The following is a 10,480-nucleotide window of genomic DNA, read 5'->3' as shown; positions in this document are numbered from 1 at the left end:
CCTCTCCAGCTTCCAAATGTTTTGGAATGTAGATACACATTCATATCTACCTGATATGCAAAATATATTTATCTCATCCCAAGATCTCCACAAATCTGAAACCATTACAACATCAATTCAGTCTAAATTCTGATCTAAATGTCATCATCTTAAAAACCCGAACTCTTATCATCGAAATCATCTAAATTACAAATGAGTGAGGTTCTGGGTATAATCCACCCTAGGACACAATTCTTCTCCTTCTTTGGGTCCTTCAGTGTTCAGGCTAGATTTCTCTTCCTCCAGAAATCCTTCTTGACCTAACCCACTGTTATGGTTAATCTTAAGTGTCAACTTGACCGGGACCTATGGTGCCCAGACATTTTGTGAAACATTTTTCTCGGTGTGTCTGTGAGGGTGTTCCTGGATGAGATTAACATGGGTAGTGCACAGTAAAGCAGATTTCCATCCAGAATGTGGGTGGACTCCACCCAATCAATTGAAGACCTGAATAGAACAAGAAGACTGAGTAAGGGGGAGCGTCTTTGGCCTGACAGATTGAGCTGAGACATTGGTCTTCTCCCGCCCTTAGACTGGAGCTACCCCATTGGCTTTCCTCAGTTCCAGGTTGCCCACTGCAGGTCTTAGGACTTCTCAGCCTCCATAACCATGTGAGGCAATTATTTATAATAAACCTCTCTTTCTTTCTTTTTCTCTCTCTCTCCCTCTCTCTTTGTATCCTTATACATACATCTATATCTATTTCTCTACATCTCTAGGTATCATCTCCTATTGGTTCTGTTTCTATAGAGAACTCTAATACACTTACTATTTCTAGGGTAACTTCATCTATGATTTTATGCCTGTAGCTCCCTCTCCAACTTCCATTGAACATATCACTTTATATTGTAACTGTTTCTCAGTTTTTAGTTGAGAAAGAAATGATTGCCTTTCTTCCACACTTTTTATCCAGAATCCTTAGTATGGTGCCTGACACCTAGTGTATAATGAATACTGTTTGTTGAATAAATGAAAAAAAAAAGGTCAAGTTTCCAATCAGAGAAATATCTAGATTCCTTTCATCACGTAAGTCATTTCTTTATCTATTTTTTTCACTGTAATTGGCCCATAGATAACTTGTACTCTGGTAGACATTACTCAATGTGATTCTTAAGTCATTAAACCCTTCAGTCTATGTATAAAGCAATTTGTTGTTTTGTTTGCCTGTTCAGCTTATAATATCTGAAGGAAAATGGCTTTTTGATACACATTACTCTTTAAAAAACTAGACATTCTAATGGATTTGCTTGTTTCCACTCCTAATTTGGTATAAAACCAACCAGGGTCCAAGCATGGAAAAGGACCACCACATGGATGGGAAATGCTCCTTTTCCCAATCTACTCAGCCACTTGTTCAAAGTGAGACAATCATCTTCCCATAATAATTAAAGGCAGAGAAGGCTATAGGTAAATAATCATCATGGTTGAAAATTCCTGATCTTAGAAGAGCTCTTTCATAATTGCATTCATTGCCTTAGAGAAAACAATAAACTTAAGTCAGGAAATGTTTTGGCATGTAGATATACATCAAGATTGTTTCTTTTGTTGGGGTATGTGTATTAAGAACAGAAAGGAATTTTTAGAAAAGTAGGTCAATGATGGTTAAAATTACTCTGCTTTCTTCTCTATTCCTTCTGTTAAAATTTTTTTAAACAACACTTAAAGCCAAATGTCTAGGTTTTGTACACATCAATAGAAAATACAAACAAGAGAGAGAAAGAACACAGAGACCACAATCGATCCCTCTACACACAAAAGGAGTTATTTTCTTTGGTATTGGCTTTAAAAAGTGGTGTTTCCCCCCTTTCACCTCCCCCCTTCAGTAAAGAAGCCAGCAATTCGTTGTGCGTGAGCTGGGGCTGCAAGAATTATTGAAAAAGAAAAAAAAAAGCATTATACCATTATACCAAAGAGAGAAACACATTTCAAGTCAGGCTTATCTGCTCTCGTGGATTTAGGTGCTTGCATCTTTTGCTGTGTGCAGAATGAGTGAGGGTGAGTACAAGCCTGTTGGTGGTGCCTTGCACCCAACCACATTACAAAAATCCGTTTTCTATAGAAATTGCTCAGTGTTCCTTTCCTTTTATTCCCTGCTTTGTTGTACCATAAATACCTAGTTTAAACTAACATGCAATGCCATTTTAGTAAGCCTCTGAAAAGCCATTCATTTAAGTACATGATATAGCAAGGGGAACGGGCTGGAACCCATTATGCTAGCATACTTCTCCATGTAAACAATGACATATTCCCGTTAAAAGCTGATATTTACAATTCTAAATTTTTAAACTAAACTTGTAAGAAATAAGCTCTCCTTTTTTTCCAAAGACTAATACAGTGTCTCCAACTCGCATATAAAATTATCATTAATGCATTTTTCTAAAAAAGTTACTTATGGTACACATTTATCACAATGTAATTCAATTTTTTTAAAGCTCAATACTCACAACTAGTATTTTTTTCTATTTTCCTTTATTGTCCATTTTAAATAGAGATAGTTTTATAGTCAATCTTCTTCACTTAATACAGTATCATAAACATTTAACTGCTCTTACATGGGTTTCTTAACCCATTGCAGGATATACATGATTACATAATCATTCCAGCTATTAACGTTTTTTTCTGTTATAAATCACACGGTAATAAACCTATTTGTATATGTAAGTTTTCATAATTTAAGTAAGATAAATTCTTAGGAATAGAATGCTCTTTTAATGACCTTCTTTCCTGAATGTAAGAAATTGAATCAGTATCCTAGATTTAATCACTTCCTTTCCAGAATGGATAAATAAGGATCCAATCCTCCTTTTACACAATTACAAAACAGACTAATAATTCAGGCTTGGGGTTAGTAGGCCCAGGTCTCAATTCTATCTCCAATACTTATGTGATCTTTGGGAAGAGACTTACCTCCTACAGTTCTTAGTTCTCTCATCCTAAAATGGGAACAGTGACTTCTTGTTTCTTGTCCAGCATGTAAAGAGCATAGAAGGCACTACTCCATCCTAAGAACTTGAAAAAGCTGAAGAAACTGAGAAATCAACTCTTCTTAGATTTGTCAGATAAGTGATGGCACAAGGCAACTGTTGAGAATCATAACCTATCAGAGCAAAAACCCACAAGCACCATGGAAACCACTGCTTGTGTGGGAAAATCTGAACTGTTAGTGATGAATTGCTGGAAGCTCCATGTACACAACTCTGAGAGTTAAAAACTCCTGTGAGACCCCATCACTGTTGGGGAGGAGCACGCCTTTGTGAGTTTTACCTTCAGGAGCTCAACCAGATCCATATGGGGAAAATGTGAGAAAAATCCCCTCCATCTTTGGCAGAAGGAGGGGAAATGGAACCATTTTGAAATGCACCAGAACATTCTGTTCTTAACAAGGATGGCCTTCAGGAGTTTTAAGACTTATTTATTATTTTAGAGAGAGAGAGAGTGAGGGTGGGACAGACAGAGGGAAAGGGAGAGAATCTCAAGCGGACTCCCCTCTGAGCACAGAGCCTGATGCAGGGCTCCACCTCACCATACTGAGATCACAACCCGAGCTCAAATCAGGTGTTGGGCACCCAACCGACTCAGTCACCCAGGTGCCCCTGGAAGAAATTATTTTATCAAAGCCTAATCTGCTAGGTTTGACTGTTCTAAAAATCTAAAAATGTGTTTAGAAGATTCTTAGAGCTGTGAAAAACAGTTTGCTATTGTAATGGTGGATACATGTCACACAGAGTGAACCCTAATGAAAACTGTGGACTCTGGCTGATAATGACGTGTCAATATAGGTTGATGGATTGTAACAAATGTACTACTCTGGTGAAGGATGTGGATAACATGGAAGGCTGTGCTTCTCCAGGGGCCAGGGTATATGGCAACTTTCTGCTCAGTTTTACTGTGAAGCTGAAACTCCTCTAAAAAATGAAGTTTATTAATTATTTTAAAAAATGGGAGTAGAAATGCTTATTTGCCCATACAGGTGATTATACATATTAGAAAATTTGAGATCAATATACATATACATATAAATTATTATGTTGCTATACATTCAAAATAATCATATTTCACAAATTAGTAAACAATTGAGTAATATAGAAAAAAAGTTCCATAACAGAAGAGAATGTTAATGCAACTGGATTTCATTTAAAACCAGCTAAAAAATGAGATGTTCATATGCTGGTGATAGACAGTTGTTCTGGATGAAAAACAACTGGGGTTTTTACGAACTATTTCTGAGTTTTGGAAAATTGCTGCTTCCAATTTGGAAAACGTATTACTAGAAAAAGATGTCAATAAAAAACAGCTCACTGATGTTTAAATTGTGTTTTCAGCCACCCTCAGGCAGTAGTTTCTGAAACCCTGACATCCCAGGTTTTTCTTTAGGATTCAGAATATTTCTGGAATAACCAAGAATCAGGAGCATTTTAGAGAGCTAAAGGGCTGTAGCTTTTGTGTTCAAGGCAGGTATCTCTTCTAATTACTTCCAACCTTTCCTTTCTCCTCTAATTTGAAATGTGTCCTGGTTCTAACACTTATTTTCTATTTTTTTAAATTTTTTAAAAAGATTTTATTTATTTATTTGACAGAGAGAGAGACAGCCAGCGAGAGAGGGAACACAAGCAGGGGGAGTGGGAGAGGAAGAAGCAGGCTCCCAGTGGAGGAGCCTGATGCGGGTCTCGATCCCAGAACGCCGGGATCACGCCCTGAGTCAAAGGCGGACGCTTAAGGACTGAGCCACCCAGGCGCCCCTGGTTCTAACACTTAAAATACATATATAGTTCTATTTGTTGTAAGACTATGTTAAATACAAATAATCCTTTTGCAGTGAAGGCTTCTACTGGATCTTTTTTTATTTTCACTTTGAATTGTTCAACTTTATTACATCAAATGATTTTCATCTTGAGAATTAGCAATTAATGAATAATCATTTGGAATATGTTTTATGATCATTAAACATCCTAGGGACAGGATATGACATTTATATCTACATGCCTTTCCACAGAAAGTTTGTGCTTCTATTTTATTGTCTGGAAAACTGCTTCTGTTAATTAAAATAAATTGACTCCATGACAGGTGGCCAAAGGAGGTATTTCTTGGAGCTTGAGGCAAGTGGGGAATGGGAAGTTTGGATGATAATGACTTAATGGCCTGACTATACTACTTTGGTGGAATAAAAACCTTTTAACTTGGTTTTTATTCTGGCAAACAAGAATAACTGAGTTCCCACTGTTCAAAGATAAAATGAGCTGCATTAAATATGTTGAGTTTACTTGAGCAAACATTTATCTGAATTGGGCTGCACTCAACCAGAAGCGGTTGGGAGAGCTCCTAACCACCCAGAGGAGCTGGGGAAAGACTTGGATAGAGAAGAGGTGGAAGGAAAGCAAAGAAATTGTGGCTTGGTTGTAGCTTAAAGCCCACTTGGCTCTTTGTGATTGGTTGTCCTTAGGTTTCAGTGTCATAACCTTGAGGCGTTTCCAGGCTTAGATTTTGGTTTGCTTGTGTAGGCCGCCACAGCAACAGAGCCACCTCTGTCTAATGGCCTTGTTTGTTTAATTGAACGCCACATTTATCAAAATCATGTGGGATTGTTGGTTGTTTTCCATTTTAAGTCCGAGGAATCAAAAGAGAATTTCAGAGTTTAACGGAATCCCTCCATTGTTGGCACATAATCAGAAATAAGAAAAATAAGCAAAAAGATGAAAAGAATCAGAAATGCGTAATTGTGTTTGAGAAAACATATGAATAAAAATGGTTGTCAATTTGGTTGGAAGGATATGTAATATTAGGATTGTTGTTCAAACAAAAGGCTGTGTAGAGGAACTCAGAGAAGACTGCTGTTCAGTTGATACTTTACTTATGGGTAATCACGTATAAGACCAGCAAAGAGTTCAGGGACTGAAATGAAGGCTGTAATCGGGTTGTAGGGCTGTAGGGTACAGGTTGTAGGGCTGTCGGATATGTCCACTTAGGAGTTCAGAGTTGATAACAGGTTGTCTGGAGCCCTGTTTTCAAGAATACCTCATTGGCTTTCTGGGAACATGGAGAAAGACTTGGTGCCAAATAATCAGGCACCTCAGGACATGAGAGAGAAGAAATGACTGTGAGAAGGTTATATAAAAGTACATCTTGAGGTTGGAGTGATGTGGGGATTTTTTACCCTGTTTTTGGCCTGAGACACTGGCCTTGTGATCCATAAGAAAAATATGTAACATTGGGTTGTAGCCTTTAATTCTCGTTGACCTTATTTCTAGAGAACTCCTTTTATTACTTAATAAGCAATATTATAAAACTAAAACTTCAGGCGGCAATCTGGAAACCTAAAGAGCTGAAGGGTTGAAAAGAAAAGCAATATGTCCCCACTCTGGGGCAGTAGCCCAAGGAATGAGAAGAATGAGCTGAGGTAGTGGGGTGGTATCTGTGCATTGAACGTGTTAACTTACAAAAAAAAAAAAAAAAAAAGCCAGTTATTTCGTAACAGGGAGAAATTTAGCATGTCTAACTCCATATTGCTTCTATTTCCCTTGCTGCTGTGATCTGCAGCTTAGAAACTTCTGCTTAGCCCTGCACGTAGGCATGTTACAGATAAGATTTGCAAAAACTGCTTTTGACCCAAAACCTACCTCACAAGGAGATAAGGAAGTACTACAGAAATGACTATGCTGTGTTTAAGATTCACAGGAATGACATGACCAGATTTCTGTGGACAAAGATCAACTGACCAAGGACAAAGAAGTTACAAGGCCTTCCTTGGATGTCCACAGATGTCAGTCACCTTTTGACTCCAACCTCCTCCAGCTTCCCCCTTTTGCTAACATAAAAGAAGCCTGAATTTCATGATGAGGAGAGAGAGTTTTTGGAACAATACTCTTCCATCTCCTTGTTTTGCTGGCTTTCTGAGAGGCAACATCTTGCCTCTCAACTTAATGGCCTGCCGGGCAATGAGCAGAATGAGGTTGAACTCCGTTTTCAATTTCGCCAGTAAAAAATGGGTTTATTCAGGAATAACAAGAATTGCAATCAGGGCAAGCAAGCTGTGGCAAAACCATAGACCAGTCCAGAGACGAAAGGAGAGGTGTGCCATTTTATAGAGGAAAGGGGTAAGGTGGGAAGGCTGTTACAAAGCAGAGGTCCAGTGGAGTGACACTGGGAGCTGGAGGTATAGTGGCTTCTCAACGGCTGAGTTGTGAGGCTCATTGGCTGAGCTGTTGCTGGGGGCAGGAGGTAAGCCTTTCTTACTCTCGCTGGAATAGGAAACAGTATCCACCTGCAGGGTTGGTCTCTTCCTGTTGGATTTGCAATTGATGAGGAGGGGTGGGGCCTGAGAGCTCTCCCTGCCCAACATCCTGACTCCATTTTAGTGAGGATTCCCTTTATGAATTTTCACAAGAGCAGCAAGAGATCACCACAACAGGCTCCTTGAATAGTGAGCCTACGTTGTGAAGAGCTAGAGGGTTCCGAGGCGCTGTAAATGGAGGATTCACAAGCAACAACACAGCCCTAAGCAACAAACAAGACATGTACTGGAAAACTATCAAACATTTGTTGAATTGAATTAAAATAAGCAGTTAAAAGGATCACCATGAGGGTTAGAATTGGTTTTAATGACTTTTCATCAGGTATATTTAAAAATTTATTGTTACGCCGTACCTGACTTATCCTTTACCTTTAGAATTGGGATATTTAATGTCAACAGGCCTAAAGCTTGTTAGGGATTAACAGAGTCTCACCTGGTTGGCCCCGGCCCCCTCCCCACCCCAGTTGATATTACCCCAAATCATCTCAGAAGAACCAGTTTATAGTCACATAGGCTCAGGGGAGAGAGCTATCTATTCTACACACCATACTAATAAAGCCCCTCAAACTTTTACCTGAAAGATGAAGAGGCCGAGGGTGTGGAGAGTAGCTTTCATTGTTTTGGAGAGGCCACTGTGACGATGTTAAACCAGCAAGGGTTTTCCTACATGATAATAACCCAAAGGCGCAATGCTATGATCATTTTCTGGACCTCATTTTGCACAGTTCTTTAAAAAGAGACAAATATTTGAGTATTATTCTTAGACGATTTCTTGCTAACCTGCAGAGGCTTTGAATTTTTACATATCTGCCTTGAAATTTTAGCAAATTTCCCCCCAAAGTCTGTTGGCAAATAAAACCCCTACTGTCTCTACTAACATCCTCTGCTTCTTACCAAATTAACATGTTTTTGGTAAATAAGGATCAGATGCTCTATGCTTGGGACAGTTTCAATAAATCAGTGTCCATTCTGATGCTCTCTAAATATGGAAATGCAAAGTGTTGCTAGCGGAGACAGCCCACCAGGTCATTAAAACTCAAAGAGGTCCATAAAAGTAATGTTACTGGTTCATCAACATTTGAAGTTTTCAGTTTTTTTCCTACAATATTTAATGATTACGCAGGAATGAAGGATCAGATGGAAAGAGGAAAGCTTGAGCTCAAGTTGCCCAGGTTTGCATCATTTAGAAAGTTTGTATAGACTTATGTGTGTGAAGAGGTGAGGGGGGGAGGGTTGTAGTGTGATTCTCTTTAAAACAAACTGAACTGGGTTTTATCTTTATTGCCACAAAGAGATTAAAGAGGCTGTGCGAGAGGGAAAAGTCCCCAGGAAGACTTAAGTTGCAGACCTCCCACTTCAAGGAATGTCATCTAATCAGGGTCGCAGCAAAGCAGACAAATCAGATCTGAGGCTTGTCCTACAGAGGGACTTTTCAAAGACTTGCTTCAAACCTGTGGGACTCTTCAGATCTCTTGCTCCCTGAGCAACTCCCCTTGCATCGATATTAGTGCCCTCTGCTCCTGCTGGGTGCCCTGCACAGCCCTGCAGCGGTACAGAAGCAAAAGAAAAGTAGACTTTCTAGAAGAACCACCTCCTCATTCAAAACGCACATAAAAATGCATTTACCTTTTCCCCCCAGCTTTACTGAGATATAATTCACATATAAAACTGTGTAAGTTTAAGGTGCACTATGTGTTGATTTCATACACACATATTGTAAAACGATGACATCCAAAGCATTAACTAACACCTCCATCATGTCTTGTAATTACCATTTCTTTTTTTTTCTTTTTTTTTTTTTTTTTTTTTTTTTTTGCAGTGAGAATGTTTAAGATGTACTCTCAGGCTTTCAAGTATATAAAACAGTATTTTTAAAAATATTTTATTTATTTATTTTAGGGAGAGAGAGAGTGTGTGTGTGGTGGAGGGGAGGGAGAGAAAGAGAATCTCAAGCAGACTCCACACTGAGCGCAGAGCCCCTTTCCAGGCTCAGATCCCATGATCCTGAGATCATGACCTGAGCCAAAACCAAGAGTCGAATGCTTAACTGACTGTGCCACCCAGGCGCCTCAGATTTTATTTGTTTATTTTAGAGAGAGAGTGAGAGGGCGTGCATGTGAGCAGGGGGAGGGGCAGTAGAAGGGGGAGGGGCAGAGGGAGAGAATCTCAAGCAGACTCCCCACTAAGCGCAGAGCCCGAAGCGGGGCTCGATCTCATGAACCCTGAGATCATAACCTGAGCCAAAATCAAGAGCCAGATGCTTAAACAACTGAGCCACCCATAAAACTATTTTTAACTGTAATCAACATACTGTTTCCTGCTAACAGGACACCTTCCACTTGATCGTCCAGTGATGGGGAGCTTATAGACTTGAAACAAATCTCAATTTTGAATAATTACTAAATGTAAGACTATGCTCCCATGATATTGAAATGAACTAAACTTCCATACATCAAGTTCTACTCTAACGTTACCAGTTATAAAGCACTTCTGTTATTGCTTTGACAAGAGCTTTCCTCTAACATTTTAAGGCAGCTTTCACATCCCCACTAAGTATTTTCAATTCCAAAATTAACATCCTTGATTCTTCAGAACTTTTCTTACAGAACATAGCTAGTCCCTTTTGTAGTCTACCCACCACTCTCAAAACTTTCTACAGCTTTATTATATTTTATTTTATTGTAAAATCCACACCCAGCATGGAACCCAATGCAGGGCTTAAATACATGACCCTGAGATCAAGACCTGAGCCAAAATCAAGAGTTGGATGCTTAACTGATGAAGCCACTGAGGTGCCCCAGTTTTATCACATTTTAAAACATAATAACCATATATAAATATAATACACTACATATGATCTGACCAAGATAGTACAGTAATCTAAGTATGGTCTTTCTTCTTTTCTCAGTATAAGGATTTTATGAGTGTTTTTGGCAACTCGTTGCACATGTTGGCTTATATTGAGCTTTAGTTAACTAAAACTTTTTCTAAGCGAACTGTTTAATCGACTTACCTGAAGTATAATGCAGATTTTTGGATTCATCCTGATCAAATTTTATCTTGAGAGTTTGACCTGAATCTTTATTCTTATGATTCTAATTCTTTATCATCTATGTATATGTATGGGAATAAAACAGGGTGAAGTAGTAAGTG

The sequence above is a fragment of the Ursus arctos genome, unplaced genomic scaffold, assembly GCF_023065955.2.
Source record: "Ursus arctos isolate Adak ecotype North America unplaced genomic scaffold, UrsArc2.0 scaffold_4, whole genome shotgun sequence".
Taxonomy (NCBI): Eukaryota; Metazoa; Chordata; class Mammalia; order Carnivora; family Ursidae; genus Ursus; species Ursus arctos.
This window is presented reverse-complemented; position numbering follows the sequence as displayed.